Consider the following 22781-nt stretch of genomic DNA (forward strand, 5'->3'; position numbering starts at 1 on the left):
TTTGTGTAGTCATAATTATATATACTTATAGTATTATCGGTATTAGATATATTGATCGATTGATTTATATCGATTTATATAGGTATTTGTGTAAGTAATTTTTTCGATTCAATTTGTGACTTGAAAAGTTTGTAACTTATAAGCAACAACTTATCACAAAACAAATTATTTGAGCTTTGTGTTCGATAAAATTGAATATCAAGGACCAAATCTTGAAAAATTAAGATAGAGAAATTAAATCATCAAATTTATTAAAGTAAAGGGATGAAATTTGCAAGTAGACCAATTTACTAAGCACCACGTTTAGAGGGGACCATGGACATAAAAAAAAAGTGTAAAGAACATGCAGGCAAGTAAGTCTAATCCCTTTCGAAGCTTGCATGTCGCATTTTGCGGTTAGAATTGTTTAATGAAGCAAATCAAACAGGCTTTAAGTCTCTGTCAAAATGTCTTATAATTCAAAAGTAGATTCTCTTGATGCATCTGGTCTGGTCTCCCGTGTAAGAGAGACATCAAATCATCAACTGAAAGTAATTGGTTTGGTATATAATGAGCAAAACCCTTCAAGAAAGAATTAGGGTTCATGATGGTGGTGGTGATGATCATGTAGTTGTCAGATGATCATTGGTTTGGTATGCTACTGATTCTTTGTTATTATTTTGCGATCGTTTAGTTGTCATTATCCGTAATAAACTGTCGTACGAGAAGGTCTCGATTCTAACCCAGAAAAGCACACCATACGGTGAAGAATTGTTGCAACGTTGGTGGACATCTAATGAGGACAATCCCTGCGGCTACAGATAAAAATTGGTGTTTGATGATCATTGGTTTGTATGCTCATGTAAAACTTTGTTATTATTTTGCGGTCATTTAATCGTCGTTATCCGTAATAAACTCTCGTACGAGAAGGCCTCGACTCGAACCCGGAAAGGCACACCATAGGATGAAGATTCCTTACAATGTTGGTGGACATCTAATGAGGACAATAATTGCAGCTGCAAATATAAAAAATGGGAGAAACAGGAGGGCGTATGTGTATTAACTGGGCAAACACTTGGGGTTCACCAGTAATCATGATTCATGGCAGCACAACATGATCGATCCCCCATATGTCCCTGGCATATTCATGTATTGTACGGTCACTGCTGAACTTGTAAGAGCCAGCCGTGTTCAATATCGACATTTTCGTCCATCTCTGTTAGAAAAATATATACGAATGATGAATTGAATTCGAGTTCGAATAACATTGAACATGATAAATATTGTTGTCACAAAGTCTATCTTGCATCCCAAGACAGCATATGCAAGAGTTACCTTTTGGTCTCTGTATGCCTCATCAACCTTTTCTTGGCACTGGATGTAACTCGGAAAATCTTTTCCGACGAGGAATCGACACGGCCGTAACCTTCGCTTCCTTCCAAGGATATCATCAATTCTTCATAGTTGTAGGGACAAAAAACACCGGATCTTACGTATGCCTTCACTTCCTCAAACCTTGGGTCTGGCACAAACTGTGATAAGAGATCAAACAAAATATTAGATTCTTTGTTATGCCACATTCTCATCTTTGCAAAATAGAAAACTAGAGGCTCACCTTTCCCTCAGCTATTTCTTTCCTTAGCCCAGCGATTTCATGAGCCTCGGCACCAAAGAGGAAGAAGTGAAACTTCATGTTGCTGGTTCCACTAGCCTCCATGCCGGCCGTGCTAAGCAATTGAAACAAATTGTTAGCCAGAGAACAATATTAATCAACCTGCAGGGGACTTATTATCAATTGCTTGTAATTGTATGTTGTTCACCGTCATCGGTCGGATTCGAAAGTACGAACCCTTTCCCTAGCAGCTTCCAAGTTCAATTGCTTGATGTTTAGATTAAACACAGCTTCACATAGGAAGAGGAAAGAAGCCGAATGTACCTTATATGCTGAGACATCTCACTACCGGGAATAAGCATTTCGGCCACACTTACATTGTAATCAGGAACAAACACAACCTGATAAACACGGAGAACAAGATCATGATTACAAACGAGGATCATTTCCAACATCAAGCAAGCATAAAAGGTTGTTAGTTTTAGGTATGAACAGAAAATATGGCCGATATAGAAACCGAATAACTCGGATCTAAAAAGAGTTCACCATATACAATACCTTGAGAAGATCTCCTATTTCAGGATCGTGGTTCACAGTATTCCCAACATCTGTGATGAATTTCACTATCCTTTTGGCTTGGACGTACGTAGCAAAAGCTTTTCCTCCAAATATGTATACTCGCGGAACGTAGCTTGCTTTTCTTTCCTCATGGCTCATTTCTTTTATTTTCTTATAGCGGTAAACTATCCCCATGATGTTCAATAACTGCCTCTTGTATTCATGGATGCGCTTTATCCGCAATTACATTCATTAGGTATACTCTTGGTTTATACTGTTGTATTCATTACTAGAACTATCCCCACTCAACACTTGTAGCTACATATCACACATATTTAGACATGGATATAGGGATATGTAGATACAAAAGAGTGCAGAAAAGAAATAGTATTAACTAGGAGGAAATAACCTGCACATCGAACATTGAATCGAGATTGACAATGTAGCCAGTTTTTTCTCTGAGGAAAGATGCAACCTTGACCTTGTTTCTTCTCTTTGCTTCCCTCCATTCAGATTGAAGATCCTTGTTATCAGCAAACTGTGGACAATTCTCGTCAGTCCTCAACTATATGAATGTGAACTCTATTAATTGACTGACAATATAGCTGGATCAAAGTGCATGGCTTTTCCCTTTGTAGCAGAAACTTTCATGTAAAGAAACGATATGAATTGGATTCTATAGTTGATGTACTGAAGCATTCGATCAAGTTAGAGTTTGGATATGCATATACCTTACGAAGTTTCGCCAATTTCTCTGTATTTACAACCCAATCTTCTGATCCAGTCCACTTAGTTATAATTTTGCTCAAATCTGGATTGCAGAAACGGATCCATCGTCTTGGTGTTATCCCATTTGTTTTGTTCTGAAATTTCTCAGGCCACAACTGCCAAAAAGCAATATATATGTATATCAGAAGTCCCAGAACAAAACCATTGGTTCATTATATAAAAATACAGTGAATGGGAGAGGAACATTTTGGATGGCAACCTGATAGAATTCATTGAAAACCTCATTTTTAACTATTTCACTATGAATCTCAGCAACACCATTCACTGCATAGCCACCAGCAAAGCATAGGTTAGCCATTCGGACCATCTTGGGAAGTTTTGGATTCGGTTCAATAATCGGTGGCAGTGGCACCTCATTTATCTCCTCCATGTCCTCCTCTTCCTCAAGTTGGTCCTCCTCGGCTGTAGGTTCGGTTTCTTCATCAGGAACATCATCCTCTTCAGTTGATTCTACGGCCTCAACTGAGCTTTTTTCTGGTTTTACAAACAATTCAACTACTGACTCAGGCAACTCAATGTTATCTAGAATTTTCATTTGTTTACATTTTTTCTTGCAACAGATCGAGGTCCTCTGTTCCGTACTCATCAATAATGGTTTGAATAAGCTTATACACAGAGTAGAAACAGATGTCAGATTATGTGGAAAAGAATATGTGGTCTTAAAGAGGAGAATTTCACAGGATTGCCTACAAAGCTACCTCCTCATCGATCATTCTAATGATCTCAATATGTCGAGGAAGCAATTCCTGCATCAGCTCCAGACTCCATTTCTCCAATGCCTCAGGTAGAACTGTATGGTTTGTGTATGCAACAGTTCTGGTAGAACAGGTCACCATTAATATAAATACAATCTACTATAACCAGAATCCGATTTAGTAGAGCAGTTCTTTCTCAATATGTTATTTGTTTTTAAGGATGTTAAACTCCATTATAGTTATGTAAAATCGATATTCGGAACAGAATAATGATTTATAACATGCAAGTCCACGAGAGTAAGTACCTCTGAGTGATATTCCAGGCTTGTTCCCAGCTCAAACCCTTGACATCGATCAATATTCATATCATCTCTGGAATGCATAGTGTTGGGTGAGTATCATTCATCTGAACTGCAACCTTTTCAGGGAAATTTTCCCAATTTACAGGCTCTCCCGATCTCCTTTCGTAACGTGCAATAATGTCTTGGAGAGAGCCAGAGCATAATGTATATTGCTGCTTCAGTCGAAGAGTCTTCCCTTCAAGTGACTCATCACCAGGGTATAATATGTAGCAAATATAGTCATACTAAGAGATTATGGCATCATGTAAGAGTTAGAATGACTGTAACTTGGATGTCTCCCCTTCATCAACAAGTGTATCGGGATTCGATTGTCATCCCACATATGCCTACATCGAAGTTATTGTCGTCTTTGAAACCTGCCCTCAAAGCTGTCACTCAAATGCGAGCTCCCTTTCATTCAGATTAAGAACATCTCCTTAAGAGGCCTGGTAACAAAGCCTTTAAAGAGCTGCCGGTGTCCAAAGAAGACAATTTGTTTAATGTAAGCATATACAAGGTCGCAACTGTTGGTTTTTTTGGCAAAGTCTCACATTGGTTGTGTATAAAGAGGAGGGGAAATTCTTTTGTTATAAATAGAGTCATCCTCCTCCTTAGTTAAGTATCCCACAAATAAGCCTTCTTCACTATTAAATGTTATTTGTACTATTTCTTTCTCTTTGTAATATTTCATTTATTAGTGAAATATTATTTTAGTAGTGTTCGAGGAGATAGACATAATTTTAGTCTAACCTCGTTAAATTTTGGTGTTCTCTTTATGTTTATTTAATAGTTATTGTCGAGTATAGTTGTTGTTAATTATTGTCCTATTAAAATTACTTGTCTTGGTAGTTCTGTCTAAGGAAAGTGGATTTTAAGAGGGATCATTGCGACCCCTCCTCTTTCCTGGGAATCTACATTGGGGTGATTTTTAGTACAATCGTTTTCACACTAGTCATCTAGACAATAGTTTTCAAGGTGAATCTGTTATTATTGGTGGAAATTAACCTGAATTCCACAGCAATTGGTATCAGAGCTCTTGGTTTATTTTAGTATGTTTTGTGGTTGCGACTTAGGCTGATCTTCCACATTAGAAAAAATTTCCTTGGGATAATTGGAATTCCGCATTGACAGCTATTAAATAGAATTTGTAGCAGAAATAACAGGCGCAACAAAAATATCCACATCATCGTCAACAGCTGTGACAAATGTTAGATTTGCAGTGGAGATTTTTGATGGCACCGGTCATTTCGGCATGTGGCAAAGTGAGGTTCTAGATGCCCTATTTCAGCAGGGTCTAGACATTGCTATTAAAGGAGAGAAACCAGATGATGTTGGGGAGAAAGAATGGAAGAGGATCAATAGATTAACATGTGGTACTATTCGATCGTGTCTTTCTAGAGAGCAGAAGTATGCATTTTATAAGGAAACTTCTGCAAGTAAATTGTGGAAGGCACTGGAGGAGAAATTTTTGAAGAAAAGCGGTTAGAACAAGCTCTACATGAAAAAGAGATTGTTCCGCTTCAACTATGTACCAGATACCACTATGAATGATCACATTACTAGCTTTAATCAGCCGGTGACTGATCTGATGAATATGGACGTGACTTTTGAAGATGAATATCTGGCTCTGATGTTGATGGGATCACTTCCTGATGAGTTTGAGTATCTTGAAACTACTCTACTTCATGGGAAAGTTTGATGTGTGTCTCAGTGAAGTAACTGTTGTCTTGTATAGTTATGAATTGAGAAAGAAAGACAAACAAGAAAACACAAGTGTCGAAGAAGAAGCTCTTGTTGTTAGAGGTCGTTCAAAGAGTCAGAATAAAGGAAGGAGAGGGAGATCAAAGTCAAAGTCCAGATTGAGCAAAGATGAATGTGCCTTTTGTTGAGAAAAAGGGCACTGGAAGAAAGAATGTCCCAGGCTAAAGAACAAAGGCAAATCTGAAAGGGGAAAGGTTGTCTCAGAATCAAATGTGGTCGAGTATGATGATACAGATTCAGATTTCGCATTCGCTGCTACGCCATCAACCAACTGTTCCAGTTCATGGCAGTTAGATTCAGCTTGTAGCCACCATATGACCCCCAATAGAGAATGGTTTTTTGATTTTAAAGAACTTAATGGTGGAATTGTCTACACATCAAATAATTCCCCTCTTGACACACTTGGGATTGGTTCAATTCGCTTAAGGAATCAGGATGGATCAATCAGAACCTTAACATGTGTCCATTACGTACCAGATTTAATGAGAAATCTCATCTCTGTGGGAACCTTAGAGTTAAAAGGTTTAGAAGTGAGGGCAAAAAATGGGAATATGAGAATTATATCTGGTGCACTGGTGATAATGAAGGGAATCCAGAAAAGAAACAATGTGTATTACATTCTGGGTAGTACAATTGTTGGGACAGTAGCAGTGGCAGCTTCTATTGATGAACAGGAGTCAGAAGCAACCAGGTTATGGCATATGCGCTTGGGGTATGTTGGTGAAAAATCCTTGAAATTACTGATAGATCAAGAATTATTGAAGGGTGCTCGGGCTTGCAAATTAGCTTTTTGTGAGCATTGTATCAAAGGGAAGAAGACGAGGGTGAAATTTGGAACATCAATCCATGATACTAAAGGTATTTTGGATTATGTTCATTCAGATGTATGGGGGCCTTTCAAGACAACTTCATTGGGAGGAAGACACTATTATGTCACCTTTGTTGATGATTTTTCCCAGAGAGTTTGGGTGTATACAATGAAGACAAAGAATGAGGTGCTAGGAGTTTTCCTTAAATGGAAAAATATGGTGGAGACTCAAACAGGCAGAAAAATCAAACGTCTCCCGTACAGACAATGGTGGAGAGTACAAAAATGATCCATTTCTGAAAGTCTGTGAAGAAGAAAGTATTGTCAGACACTTCACTGTCAGAAGTGCACCACAACAGAATGGTGTGGCAGAACGTATGAACCAAACATTAGTGGAGAAGGTTCGGTGTATGTTGTCTAATGCTGGGTTAGGCAAAGAATTTTGGGCTGAGGCTTTGGTCTATGCTTGTCACCTTGTCAACCACTTACCATCGACTGCTATTGGTGGTAAAACACCATTAGAGAAATGGTTTAGAGTACCTACTACAGATTATTATTCCTTCTATGTGTTTGGTTCCACTGCATACTACCATGTCAAGGAGTCAGAGCTAGATCCAAAAGCAAAGAAGGTGATCTTTATGGGGATCACCTCTGGTGTTAAAGGCTATCATCTTTGGTGTCCAGAAACAAAGAAAATAATCTTTAGCAGGGATGTTACCTTTGATGAATCTACTATGTTGAGAAAGGTGACTTCAGAAAAATTGGAGCAGACAGATGGAACTCCCAAACAGGTAGAGTTTGAAGGAAGAAAAATTGACCCAGCCAGTAAAGAAACTGATGTTGACTCTCCTATGGTAGAAGAAGAGTCAGATGAAGAAGAGGTTCATACCCAAGAACCTCTACAGCAACATGAATCAATTGCACTCAGAAAGGGAAAGAGGATCATTAGACAACTTGCTCGTTATACTGATATGATCTCTTTTGCATCACCAATTACAATTGATGACGTTCCTGCCACTTTTAATGAAGCAATCCAAAGTTCAGAATATAAAAAGTGGAGGATCGCCATGAATGAAGAAATGCAATCCCTTCAAAAGAATCAGCCGTGGAAACTATCTAGTCTTTCGAAGGGAAATAAGATAATTGGGTGCAAGTGGGTATATGCAAAGAAAGATGGATTTCCTGACAAGAATAACATCCGCTACAAAGCAAGATTGGTGGCTAAAGGCTACGCTCAAACGGAGGGAGTTGATTATAATGAAGTATTTTCTCCAGTTGTAAAACATTCCTCCTTCAAAATTTTGTTGGCTTTGGTAGCACAGTTGGATTTGGAACTAGTTCAGATGGATGTAAAAACTGCATTTTTACATGGAGACTTGGATGAGGAAATCTACATGACTCAGCCAAATGGATTCAAAGTTGCTGAAAAAGAAGAGATGGTGTGCAAATTAGAAAAATGGCTATACGGATTGAAGCAATCTCCAAGGCAGTGGAACAAGCGATTTGACAAGTTTATGATAGGGCAGAAGTACACAAGAAGTAAATATGATCATTGTGTGTATTTACGCAAGCTACAAGACGGATCCTATATATATCTTCTTCTTTATGTTGATGATATGCTGATAGCTTCCAAGAGTCAGACAGAAATTACGAAACTAAAGACTCAACTGAACAGGAAGTTTGAGATGAAGGATCTTGGTGAAGCAAAGAAGATTCTAGGCATGGAGATATCAAGGGATAAGAAATTGGGGAGGCTTTGTTTGTCTCAGAAAGAATATCTGAGGAAGGTACTAAAACGTTTTGGCATGAATGAGAAGTCAAAACCAGTTAGTACACCTCTTGCTCCTTATTTCAAGCTCGGTGCATCCATGTCACCTAAGGATGATGCAGAACGGGAATACATGTCAAAGGTTCCATATGTAAGTGCTGTTGGTAGCTTGATGTATGCAATGGTGTGTATGAGACCCGATATTTCATAGGCAGTTGGGGTTGTGAGCAGGTATATGCATGATCCTGGAAAGGAGCATTGCAAGCTGTGAAATGGATTCTGCGGGATATTCTGAACACCGTAGATGTTGGTTTGGTCTTTCAACAGGACAAACAAAATGGTCAGTGTGTAGTTGGGTATTGTGATTCAGACTATGCAGGTGATTTGGACAAGCGTCGATCAACTACTGGTTATGTGTTTACTTTTGTAAAGGCACCAGTCAGTTGGGAGTCCACCTTACAGTCAACAGTGGCTTTGTCTACTACAGAGGCAGAGTATATGGAAGTTTCAGAGGCTGTGAAGGAGGCAATTTGGCTTCAAGGGTTGCTTGGTGAATTGGGAATGGAACAGAAGCACATCAAAGTGCATTGTGACAGTCAGAGTGTTATTCATTTAGCAAAAAACCAGGTTTACCATGCAAGGACGAAGCACATCGATGTTCGATATCACTTTATACGAGAGATTCTAGAAGAATGTGGAGTCATAATCCAGAAGATTCGGACCACTGAGAATCCTGCTGATATGTTGATAAAAGTGGTAATTGCGGTCAAGTTTAAACATTGTTTAGACTTTGTCAATATTGTTACAAATTGAAAGATGAATTTGCAGACACTCTGAAGATTGAATTTTTGAGAGATGTGTGTGGAATTTGCCAAGGTAGAGATTTGTTGGTTTTTTGGCAAAGTCCCACATTGATTGTGTATAAGGAGGAGGGGAAATTCTTTTGTTATAAATAGAGCCATCTTCCTTCTTAGTTAAGTATCCCACAAATAAGCCTTCTTCACTATTAAAGACTATTTGTACTCTTTCTTTCTCTTTGTAATATTTCCTCTATTAGTGAAATATTATTTTAGTAGTGTTCGAGGATGTAGGCATAATTTTAGCCTAACCTCGTTAAATTTTGGTGTTCTTTTTATGTCTATTTAATAGCTATTGTCGGGTATAGTTGTTGTTAATTATTGTCCTATTAAAATTACTAGTCTTGGTAGTTCTGTCTAAGGAAAGTGGATTTTAAGTGGGATCATTGTGACCTCTCCACTTTCCTGGAAATCTACCTTGGGGTGATTTTTAGTACAATCGTTTTCACACTAGTCACCTAGATAATAATTATCAAGGTGAATCTGTTATTGTTGATGGGAATTAACCCGAATTCCACAACAACCAAATCTCGAAAGTACAGTGACGCAAACCAGACTTCCGAATCTCCACGACTACGTCAATTTCTCAACTTTGAAGCGCATCAAAAGAATGCACGAAATGACTTGGACATTGTTCTGTAAGGTTTTTATAAACTAATATGGAAAAGGATGGTCTAATTAAACTCCAAATGAATGTAAATTCAAACCTTTTCAGCATTCTTCATTGCTAAATAAGCTTTGGCATGATCCCCAGCATTGAAAGCACTTAAGTCAAACTTTTCTGGTGCAACTTTAGTAGACCACAGTCGGAGGTTAATCGTTGTTTTAGTTTTATATCCCGGAATCGGGACATCATAAGCAACGGCGGTTATATCTTCTCCTCCAACCCATTCTTTAGTTCCTTCCGGGCCTGAAATGATTTCACCATAGAATTTTATAGGGTATGACACATCATTTCTCAAGAGTTCCCATGGATTTCCCATCTGCAATAATAACCAAGAAATGATGATTAACACTCAGTTTTTGAAAATTCACCGTCTTATTTCTAAGAAAACAAGAAAATTTCCTAATGAGACCCGTATCGAACATGTGTGTAAAACTGTACCTCGAGCCAATTTTCTGCAACTTCCTCCTGACCATCTTTTGTAATCTGCTGCTTGAACAATCCATACCTGTACCTAAGTCCATATCCCCAAGCAGGGTAATTTAATGTTGCTAAAGAGTCCAGAAAGCATGAAGCTAAACGTCCAAGGCCGCTATTTCCAAGTGCAGCATCTGGTTCCTGGTCAGCAATAAATAAAGAAAAAAAATGAGCAGATCTTGATGAATTTCCCATTTTAAGCAATTTAATTATGCTATAAGCTCTTTTAGAATCATGTAAGGATCTAACCTCCCTAGCTATATCTTCTAAATTGTGCCCCAGTTTCTTCAAAGCTTCTGCATAAGCTCCTGTAAGCTCTAAATTACCAATGGCATTCAACAAAGCTCTACCCTGCATGAAGTGAAGACTGAGAACATTCAACAAAAATTTGGCAAAGTAAATTTGTTTCCAAAAAGCAAATCATTAGCATGAAGCTGTACATAAATTTAATGTCAACTTAACCTGTAGATACTCCATAGAAAGATCTTGCTTAACATTTATTTTCTCATAGTAATCATAAGTAGCATTCCAGTTTATAATAAGCGAATCGCGAACACTTTCTGCCGTTGCATAGAACGCCTTGGGGAGCTCAAAACGGTCCGGAGAGAAAGACGGCGTGAACTCGGCGTGGTATTTGATACTCGATGCAATGGATGCAGAATCAGGAGCAAAGGTATCTAAAGAAGCTGCAAATCACAGCAAAACGTATAACATGAATGATTCAAATGACCCAAAAAAAAGATGAACAATTCATCATGTTCAACTGCTATGAAATTTACAGCAAGTTGTTTAAAAAAATTTGGAAGTTACCTTCTCCAGTGACTTGAGCTTCATCTTTGAGGTCCTGCTTTTGGTCACCAGCAACACTTTTAACAAAGAATTTTCTCCTCGAGAAAGTGAAATTTGAGCCTTGTCTGATGAAGAAAAGGTTTGGGTTTTTTGCTTTATAGTTAAAACCAATGAAAGTGGAGTGAAAACTGGTTGCAGAGAAAGGTAGAGACGCCATTGTTGTTGGTTTCAGTTTTCACTACCCTTTCTGTTCAGTGGTAGAAAGAGTGGGAAAACTCTCCGTGTGATAATAATAAAAGAAAGAGAAACGAAATGAGTGGAAAGAGAGAGTGTTGCTTTTGTCTTCTTATCTTCAAACTTGTTGCTTCTTCTTCTTAGTCTCATGTTATACACGAGGGAAATTTTGAAACTATATAAGATTATCCATGATTATATGTTATTCCAGTGAATAAACTGATATTTAGATCGTAATTTTCCAGGTGCAATTATCATCTTGCTTGCAGTCAGAAGCATTTGATGTTAGTAATGATGATGGTAATGAACAAATGAGGGCCATTAGTGGAGATTATAACTTTATAAGCATGTTTAAAATCAGATATTTTCTGGCAAAAACTATAAGGTTGTGTTGAGATTAAGAAAAAAAAAACAGGAGATTTTGGTCACATGGCGTAGTTGAAGAGGGGACCATCTCAACTGGTGGCTAAGCCTTGTCCTAATGTAAGATATTTTGCTGAAAAAGGGAGGCAAAAGAAAGAAAAGTTGTGATAGCTTCTTAAGAGAGACTTTCACACAATCCGTCCATGTTTTTTTTTAGATAACTTGAATTCATTATATCCAAAGAATGCAGCAAAGCTGCTACATCAAACCCGAGTGCCAAACAAAAACAAAGGAGCTCACCCAAAGAATGCAGCAAAGCTGCTACATCAAACCGAGCACCAAACAAAAACAAAGAGCTCACTCAAGAATACTCCAAGCTGTACAAAGTAAAGAATTTATCCCATCTACTCTATCTATACATTTACCCTTGGCCTTAATTCTAACAATCTCTCTAATAGACTTAAAAACATTATCCTCACTAATCACACAATGACCAAAGATTCTGCCATTTCTTTCAAGCCAAACAAAGTGAATAAGATCATTCCAAGCAATCTTTAAAATGAAGGTAATCGGGGACTTACCTTTCAAATTCTTAACAGCCCATCACAACTCAAAATCCTAATTTTCAACAGGTCTTTGCAAGCCACAAGTATATAAGAACCTCCTCCAAATCGAGCTAGATAAAGAACAACCAAAGAAAAGGTGACCCCTTGTCTCAACACCACCACCACAAAACACGCACATCTCATCAACCATCATGTCAAATAGAATGAGGTGATCTCTTGTGGTAAGCCTCCCAAAATGGCAAACCAAACAATGGTAGCATACTTCGGCACATGGAATGGAAATCAAACCAGCCTGTGCCAAGAAACTCTATCCCTCTTGAATCTAATATCCATCCAGAATCTCCTAGTACTCAAAATATCCGGTTAGTAAAAGCAAGAAAAATAGGACGAGCCTCATCACGCAAAGAGAACAGCTTTCGCAAACACCAACTCATATATCCCTTAGGCACCATACACCAAAAGTCGTGGCCCTTCAAAACATAAGCATGCACCCATGCAACCCACAAAGAGCCCTTATTCTTTAGGATCTTCTTGATCAACTGGAAATGACAAGCTTTATTCCAGCTTCCCAGCTCCTTCAAACCAAGACCATCTTCAGCTCTAAAAAAAACAAACAAAATGCCAAGAACCTTAGCACATGCAGTAGGGATATCTAAACCCTTCCAAAAAAACGCATACAAATTTGATCAAGTCTTTTCATCAAAGTTTTAGGAAGAATAAAGTGTCTGCACCAGTCATTTGTAATGCTGAACAGGATTGAACGAATCAACTCCAGCCTACTAGCAAAACTCAAATTTCTTATTAGCCCAATTCCCCAATTTTCCGCTCACCTTGGCCAAAAGACGATGACAATTTTTTTCTATCAATTTCCTAGTAACCAAAGGTACCCCAAATATCTCACAGGGAGGGGACCAATCTTGAACCCTGAAGCGTGCTTAATAACCTCTAAGTCCACTGGAGGGATACTCGATGAAAATAATTCACTCTTCTCAGCATTTAACCGCAAACCAGACATAACATAAAATTTATCCAAGACACATTGTATACCAATAATTGAGTCAATGGTCCCCTTGGAAAAAAATAAGAAGGTCATCATCAAAGCAAAGGTGAGTGAGATTACCTTCTTACATTTCGGATGAAATTGAAATATACCATTTCCAGCAGCAACGTCCAACATCCTTGACAAAATATTCATCGCCATGACAAACAAGTAAGGAGACAGGGGGTCCCCCTGTCTAATCCTCTTAGCTCCACGAAAATAACCCACAAGGCTTCCATTAAAAGTAATAGAAAAATTTGTTGTGGTCAAGCAACACTAAATCCGACCTTTAAAATTTTCATGTAGTCCCATGGCTCCAAAAAGCCAAGATAAAACCCCAGTCCATGCTATCAAAAGCCTTCTGCAAATCCACCTTCAATGCGCACCTAGAAGACAAAGATCGACGAGCATAACCCTTAATCACCTCCTGGGCTAACAAGACATTATCCACGATACTTCTTCTCTTAACAAATGTGGACTGATTAGGAGACACCATGCTAGGAAAATAGGTAGCCAGCCTATCAACAAGATTACCCTATACACCACTGAGCAACACGAAATTGACTTAAAGTCTTTCATCACATCAGGATTCAAAGTCTTTGGCATTAATACCATAGATGTAGAATTGAAAGCGGGAAGGAGAAAAGATGTATCAAAGAAAAATCTGATGGCCGATACAAAATCAGCACCCACAATGGGCCAAGCCTCCTTAAAAAATAAAGCTGTGAAATCATCCGGACCTAGGGCCTTGTCATTACCCTGATTAAAAATGGCTACCCGAATCTCCTCAATCGAGACCTCACGAACCAGACCCTCAGCATCACCCTCAGGGATAACATACTGCACCAGCTCACGCAACAGACTAACACTACATCCTTCTACCCTCTCATCAGTTGTACCAATCAAACCCTTAAAAAAACTTAACAGCTTCAGTCGACATCGTCTCAAAGGAATCCAGCTTTTCCCCACGATGATTATGAAGAACCCGAATGATATCCATTTTCTTCTTAATAGCCACAGTGGAATGAAAGAATTTTGTACCTAAGTCACCCTCCTTTAACCAAGTGACCTTAATCTTTTTTTATATATAAAATAAAGCCTTAGCCTTCTCCAGCTCAATTAGCTCACCTTTCAATCGAGTTTTACAGCAGACACTTTCAGTGCACCTAATAACAGAAATATTTAAGAGTTCATGTTGCTCCAGCCTCTGCTTCAATTCACAAACCTTAGTTGAAATATTATCATAGTGCTGCTGATTAAATGTCCTCAAGATCTGTTCAATCGATTCATTTTCAGAAAGAGAACTTGCATAGGATTACCCCTAACAGAAAAGCAAAATCAGTCAATTAAACATTAATATTACAATGGTACTACGTTGAACATAATCTTTTACTAAAATTAGAAAGCAAAAAAGTACCTTTTTTTCTTCTCAAAATGGGAAAATCCAACAGAAATTCAAACTCCAACGGTTTAAAACAAAGAGATTTCCTACAGTTTTGGGGATTATTGCAAGGGGGGAAGGATTGCTCTGTTTTTTTCCGGGACGCCTACCATTTATTTGATCAAAGATGGAGCAGATAACAAATAAATGGTAATTCAAAGTTGACAAAATGAATTCTCACACTAACACTCTTCTCCTTTTCCAGATAATTCCTTACACAAAAACCTTTTTTTGTTTGTTTGTTGGGTTTGTGTGTATATTTTGTTTCCTCTCCATTTTTTTTGTTCAATTCCAAGTTTTTCTCAGGTACCCTTTTGTTTAATCTGCTTTTATTTGTGTTTTTTGTTGATCCCATTGCTTTGAATGTGATGAATCGCTCATAGTTGAATTCTGGGTGCACGAAATATATTCCTTGTAGTTATTAATATTTGTTTTCCTTTTGTTATGAAACAATTGCTTGTTTATTTCAGGTACCATTTGTTGAATAAATCACTAGTGCACAGACAAATTTCACTCTTGACAAAATGTTTGGGTTTATGAAATCTAAGGAAAAGCCGGCTGATGCCGAGGACAACCAGGACGCGATGTCGCCTGCTAGAAGGACTTCCTCTGATCCCGTGCTGTTAGCGGATTCCATGGAAGATGACACTGGCAAGGGAAAGAAAAAGCAAAGTTCGGCATCCACTAGGCCATCGCCGGCAAGGAATCGCGATAAATACAAGGACGATTTCCGTGACTCCGGCGGGCTACAAGCCCAGAACTCGAAGGTTACGCCGTCTACAAGGCCGAGGAGGCAACGAGTACTGTCAATAACTGCTTGAGGATTGCTGAGAACATCCGAGAGGATGCTTCAAAGACTCTTGATACTTTGCACCAGCAAGGAGAACAAATCGAAAGGACTAGTCAAATGGCTGTTGGCATGGATAAGGATTTGAGTAAGGTAAGCTCTATGTAGCATGTCTTTTGCACGATACTCCGTATTGTTAGCTCCACTGCTTTCCCGATATAATCGCTTCTGTAGGGAATAGCATTTTCCATCATTACTATTGACAGAGTGTTGATAATCGAAAACCGGTATCTGCATTCTGCAATATTCTTGTGGTCTTTTGGATCATATAATGTTATTTGATTTCCTTGTACAAGAAGGCAACTTCTTTGTAGCTCTCATTCTCCTACTTAGAGGTCACGTTTCCAATATCAGGGTGAGAAGCTTTTGAATAATCTAGGGGGTGTGTTTTCTATGCCCTGGAAACCAAAGAAGACTCGAGACATTACCGGTCCGGTGATCACCACAGGTTTAAATTCCTCTCTTCAATGCAATTGATTTATTCGAATACTTTGGATTTTGCATTGAATTGTGGTATGATTGGATTGTTCATTGCATTGGTTTGGTAGATGATCACAAGAAAGACAAGGCCCGGAAGGAGCAGAGAGAAAAGTTGGGTCTGGCTCCTGCACCTAAGAAGGGTGGAAGTAAGACTACTTCGGAACCGGAACCGACCGATGCCATGCAGAAAGTCGAGGTAAGTACCATGACATGCCTGCAAATTTTAGTAAAATTCGATGATTGCGTTATGGTTAATCCGTTGTCTAACTCCAGCTCGAGAAGAGAAAGCAAGACGATTCACTTTCTGATTTAGATATCTTGGGTGATCTAAAGGGCATGGCTGTTGAAATGGGAACTGAACTTGATAGGTCTGTTATCTTTGCTCTTAATCACATCGGCTTTACGCTACTATAAAAATTTGTATTTCTCATATTCTTATATGAAATTGGTGATTGCAGACAAAACAAAGCTCTTGATCATCTAGTTGATGATGTGGATGAACTGAATAGCCGAGTGAAAGGTGCCAATCAACGTGCAAAAAATTGCTCAACTAAAAACAGTTGCAGAGCTTACCAAATTTACTTTCACATACCTGTATTAAAGATGTTTTAACATTTCCTTTTCGTCCCGCCCATTCGAGGATGAAAATTTTGCCGGTTACTTTCTCGTATATGAATCACTGAACGATGATTAAACTTGTATTAAATAGTAATGATTTATTCCCCCATCAGACACAAACATTTGTCGTCACCGATTTACTCGATTGGTTTTCGTGGAATAAAACGAGTTGTTGCTTTTCCCTTTCTTTCACATACAATGCTTAAGAATCATGAAGAGATTGTAAACTACGGGAGTTTGGAGTTACATCAAGACACATACCCTGTAAATAGCATGAAAGCACTGTAAGTCTATAATGGCATTGCAAATAGATTTGAAAATTTGAAGCGCACAGTGTATCTTTAGCTCTTCATGTCTCTTGAGTTTTCAGCGAAGTCCAGTGACTTCCCGGTCTCCGAGCATGTGAAACAAAACCGAGAACATAGCCGACAAAAACCCCCGAGCACCAAGACACTGCCACCCCAGAGATAATGTGAAAATGAGTAATGTTTTGCGTCAACCTTATGGAATGCACCAACCTCTCGTACCGATGGACATGGCTCCACAATACATGGGTCACCTTGTTTTTCACCAACAAAGGTTCCAAGTGCTCGAGCATTCTTTCTCCCCATGGGGCATCTTTACTTTCAAAACTTGTAGTGTACATCGGTCTATGCCCTTGAAATACGAAAAAAGGGGTCTTCATCCGATCAACCGACCCGAGATCACGCTTCAGAAAGTTATATTGGTTGCTTCCTGGAAGGAAATTGGTTTCAGTTGACATGCAGACAAAATGAACGGGCCCCATATCAAATGATTAGTAAAGGTTTCGGGTAGCTGGAGCACGGGTTCCAGTTGGTTCTTAAGAGCTGCCAGGCATATTGAATCTAAGGCTATAGGGAACACCACATTCACCGCCCCATCAGTTCCGTAAATTGAATTGGCCCAGTCAGGCTTCCAAGGCTGTGAAGGCCAATCATATTCATGGTTACCAATGCACACATGATACGGCACCTTGGAGGCAACAGGCTCGATTAGGTTGAAAAATTCATCCCACAACCATGAGTAGCCTCTTGCATAGCTGATATCCCCGATATGGGAAACAAAAGTCGGCTTGTCGCCAAGAGCCTCAATGTCACGCAGTATCCACTTCACAGTCGATATACTTTCGTCTTGTGTACGACTGAAGGTTATGTACGGTGTAGCAGTCCCCATGTCACCAAATAGAAAAGCTACCGTTTCGTTCGAATTTTTGTCTAATGACACAAAGCTCCGTGTCGTGCTCCAAACTTTAGACTCGCTTCCAACCTTGTAGAATGAGAAAAGCAAAGGTAAATTAAGTATTGAAGTTGATTTGAGAGTACACCATGCCTTCAGGATACATGAAACCAACAGGATAAAACTATATGAACCACACACATAAGATGTACATATGAATTAACTCGAATTGGAAAATTTTATTCAACTGTCAACATTGCAGTGACCATTTTATAACAGTTCAATAAATTTAATGGTCATTTTATAACTTTTGAAAGTGCGGTGACTAAAACAATCATTTTAGTATAATTTAGTGACACTATTGTGTATTTTAAAGTTGAAAGAACAGAAGCTAGTTCTAGACTTCTAGTTCGACTTTTAACAAATTTAGCATATATGCCTAGATTACTTGATAATAGTATTTCATCCCACCCTTTAAACCCGAAACAACGGCGTCAAATATCCAACCGGGATCCCTCAACCCGATGCTCGCATTCGCCGACGCGTGACACGTATCCTACCTCTCAAACCTCCCTGTACGCGCCACCGCCACGTCACTTCCCCACTCCTCTTCCTTATCTCCGTACCTCACGTACCTCTCCTCTGAATCCTCCGCAACGAACGGCTAAATTACATAACTGATACCGTTTGCTTTAAATTTTTTATTTCTAACATTGTTTGACCAATATTTCTAAAAGTAGCACCTTTTCTGTTGAGTTGGCAAAGACGCGTCCCCGGGGACGCATTTTACCCGCGTTTTCGCTGAGTTGGATGCCACGTGTGGAAGGCGCGTCCCCGGGGACGCGCCTTTGCCAACTCAGCAGACACGTATTTTGTTTTATAATAAATAGTTTATTTTTATTATTATTATAAATTAATAATATATTATGTAAAATGTTTCGATTATAATGTAAGAATTATCAAATGTATTTTGTTAATGTGTGTTAAAGGTGGAGTGAATTATCTACATTAATATGATATAACAATATATGAAAACCAGTTTTGACTTTATTGTAGTTATAGGAAAAATGTATGAAATTATAATATTACACATATGGTTATTATTATTTTTGATTTTGATTATCGATCTATTAATTTTATCAGTTAATTATTTAAATGTTATCAATCTAGTCATCTCATATCAATATTTAACGAAAATATTGATGCATAAGTTAATAAATTAGTATAATTACATATTTAATCTTCAAGACTTACATATTTTATAAAATTAGTCTTATTGAAAATTTAATTTAATAAATTTAATCCTCCAATCAGAACATGAAATGTGTCATCGTATACATAAATTTTTTAATAACTTTTAATTTGTTTAATTTAATATTTTTCTCTACTTAGAAGGTGGAATTATTATTATATTTTAAAAAAAATTATAACTAATAATATTATTATATTAAATAAATATATTAAATATATTTATGTATTTAAAAGTTAAAAAAAATTATTTAGGTGTACATACATTGACAAATTATATAAATGCAATAACATTAAATTATTAGAAACAAAAACATTCATTTAAATACAATATTAATTACATAAGAGTTAACGGTTATATGATGATAACAGAGCTGGACATTTTTTTCTATTGTGCCCGATGTTTCTACAATGCCCACATCGTTTTTGTTCTGTTGACTTCTCCCGAATATCCATATCACAATGTATTCTAGTAGATTTTGGACGACCAGAGTCCCTCAATAGCAATGGATCTGGTACAATTGTAAGCCAAGTTTGAATCTCATTTGGGTCTCTTTCGTTTCTTATGGGCGGAAACTCAAATTCATATACCTTGAATACTTGTGAAAGTTGGTATACGGGATCAACATAATTTTTGTAGTCCAAATGCGAATGTGAGCAAGCAGCAATGACATGAGAGCATGGATATTTGAGTGCTTGAAAGAAACCACATGAGAGCAAGCAGCAATGACATAATTTTTGTAATCCAAATACGTTTTAATATATATGTTAATGATAAAATCATATGTATGGATAAATTTAATTTCAATTTAAGTATTGTGTACTATAATTGGAATATAACTTTTAATTTCGAATACAATTGGAATATTAAGTTGAAATTTAATGTTAAATTTTGAATACTATAATTTATATTTTAAATTTAAATTTGAATAATATTATTTTTATTTTTATTTTAAATTTAAATTTCGAATAATATAATTTGTATTTTAAAAACATTTATCAAACATTTAATGTTAAATGTGAATAAAAAATAACATTAAAAAATATGTATGTAACAACCATGAAACATTTAAATAACATAACCAAATTACATAAAATTCTGAAATATAATTATTTAAATAACATTAAATATAACTAGATCACCGATGTCGTCTTCTCGAATGAGTTCCACATAGCGGTGGTTGTCTATTTCGTGGAGGATTTCTTCGTGGAACTTGTTCTTCAGTCTCCTCATCTTCACTATCATCATGAAATGTGTATTCTACGAATAATTGGAGGAATATTGATGCCCGACAAATCTCGCAACTAGGTGCATTGTATGTGGTTGCGGCATCTGATCGATTTTGATGAAGCTGGAAGATATAGTTGGGGTGCTGCAGTTTTGGCATTTCTCTTTAGAGAAATGTGTCGGGCGACGAATTATAAGAAAACTGCTATCGGTAGATGTCTTCTGCTTCTACAATCATGGGCGTGGTTCCGCATGCCTTTCTTATGTCCGATCGTGAATGAACCATACGTATTCCCCTTATTGTTGAGGTAATTTTCGAACTAAATTTTGATTTAAATATTTTCAATTAAATAGGGTGATATTTAGTTTATATTATATTTCATAGGTGGTCGATGAAAAGAAAGGACCATAAAAGTATACCTACTGGGTTAGAGGAAATTCGTTTACTTATTGATACGAAAGCTGGGTCTGAGGTATGTTTTTAAATTTGTTTAATTATTAATATTTTAATTTAAAATGTTAGATATAATTAGAATATTTTATTTATTTGAATTGTATATTTATATTTCAGTTTCAGTGGATACCTTATGCGAGCGATGAAGTGAAAGCTTGCATCTCACCCCACCTTAGTGGGTCATTAGAGGTATGGATATCGGTTATACCTCTTATATGTTATGCTATTATTGAGTGGCATCCAGTTGATCGCGTGCTCCGTCAGTATGGTTGTACGCAATATATTCCTGGAGCTCCTAGGAATTTAGACGACGTGCATAACATAGATAGACGAGAAAAGAAATATGTTAACTGGGTGGTGAGACACAGAGATTGGATTGCGCTTTGGGAGAACCGATATACACTGTTGGCCCCTCAACAATATTACACTGAAACTGGTCATATGGTTACGGATAACTATATGGACTGGTTTAATGAAAATGGGAAGCCGTTTCTACTTTCGGCGGAAGCACGAGGGGTTAACATTCCTAGGCGCCGAGAAAGACGTCAACCGTCTCAATATCATCGTCCCCCGACGCATGGACGGAGAGAAGGCGCTATCGGTTCTGCATCAGTCCCACCACAACATCTTTATTCGTCGATGCCGCAGGAGTACATGCCCAACCCTCCACTTCATATGCCAAGCCCACCAGTTTATATGCCATCTCCGCAGGGTTACATTCCGAGCCCGCAGGGTTACATTCCTAGCCCGCCAGGTTACATGCATTTATGACATTTAATGGAAGGCGCGTCCCTGGGGATGCGCTTTCCACACGTGTCTGCTGATATGACAAAGGCGCGTCCCCGGGGACGCGCCTTCCACACGTGGCATCCAACTCAGCGAAAATACGGGTAAAGCGCGTCCCCGGAGACGCGCCTTTGCCAACTCAGCAGAAAGGGTGTTACTTCTGGAAATATTGGTCAAACGGTGTCAGAAAGGAAAAATAAAAAAAAAATGATGTCAGTTATGTAATTTAGCCGCAACGAACATCACCCGTATCTCCCCATCCCGACCAGTCAACTCCAAGTGGATCTGCTCTGGTCCACGACCCGACTCGAAGCCCACGACGTCGGATGGAGGATTTATAATTTTTGGATCGTGTTGGGTGGATCAAAAATCATAAAAATAATACTCATCTATATATTATTTTGCCTTATTTATTTGAGATAATTACAATAATACTCATCTATATATTATTTTCTTTCAATCATAAAAATAATATTTTTTAATAAATATATTGTTTCGGGTTGGGTTGAGTTAGGTCGGATGGAGGATTTATAATTTTTGGATCGTGTTGGGTGGATCAAAAATCTGACCCGACTCGACACATGCTCATCCCTCATCAAAACTGACCGTTTAAATTCTAAACACTTTAAGTTTTGAACGGTATGATATAAAATGAAATAAAAACTAAACATTTGATATGATTTTGAGAAAATTGAAAATTTAGATAATAAAACGGATCAAAATTGATAATTTATTTAGTATATAGTATTGTGTATAATGTTATTCGAATATAGGGATGATAATTTAATTTAAAATTGGATAGTGTTAATATGGATTTATAGTTTTAGAGATGGATTTTTTTAAAAAGAAAATCTTGTTCGAGTAGGATTTTTTATATTTTATAGCCTTATTTATATTTTTATTAAAATATTATTCCAATAAGGAATGGATCACTTTATTTCTTGATATAGAAGCTTAGCATATCAAAATAGGTATAAACCAAATGTTATCTGAACAATACAAGACTCTTCTCAAACCTCTTGCCTTCCGGGACAAGAAACATTCTTAAAAATGCTTATAATATCAAATTATACGTATGTATAGTCACTAATTAACAGTTAAAATCAGAAGGAAATAATACGTTTCTTAAGAATATACAAACCAAGCTTTGCATGCAATGCAAAGCATATTTACCCAAAGCTT

The 22781-nt window shown here is 37.6% G+C and overlaps 3 pseudogenes; 1 reads left to right on the plus strand and 2 right to left on the minus strand.

Annotated features, from left to right (window-relative positions):
* Positions 1-1078: 1078 nt before the first annotated feature.
* Positions 1079-11452, minus strand: LOC120130946 (annotated as a pseudogene).
* Positions 11453-15018: 3566 nt separating this feature from the next.
* LOC120130985 lies at positions 15019-16691 on the plus strand (annotated as a pseudogene).
* Positions 16690-21921, minus strand: LOC120130974 (annotated as a pseudogene).
* Positions 21922-22781: the final 860 nt, after the last annotated feature.

This window comes from Hibiscus syriacus, unplaced genomic scaffold (genome assembly GCF_006381635.1).
Source record: "Hibiscus syriacus cultivar Baekdansim isolate YM2019G1 unplaced genomic scaffold, ASM638163v2 tig00001674_pilon, whole genome shotgun sequence".
Classification (NCBI taxonomy): Eukaryota; Viridiplantae; Streptophyta; class Magnoliopsida; order Malvales; family Malvaceae; genus Hibiscus; species Hibiscus syriacus.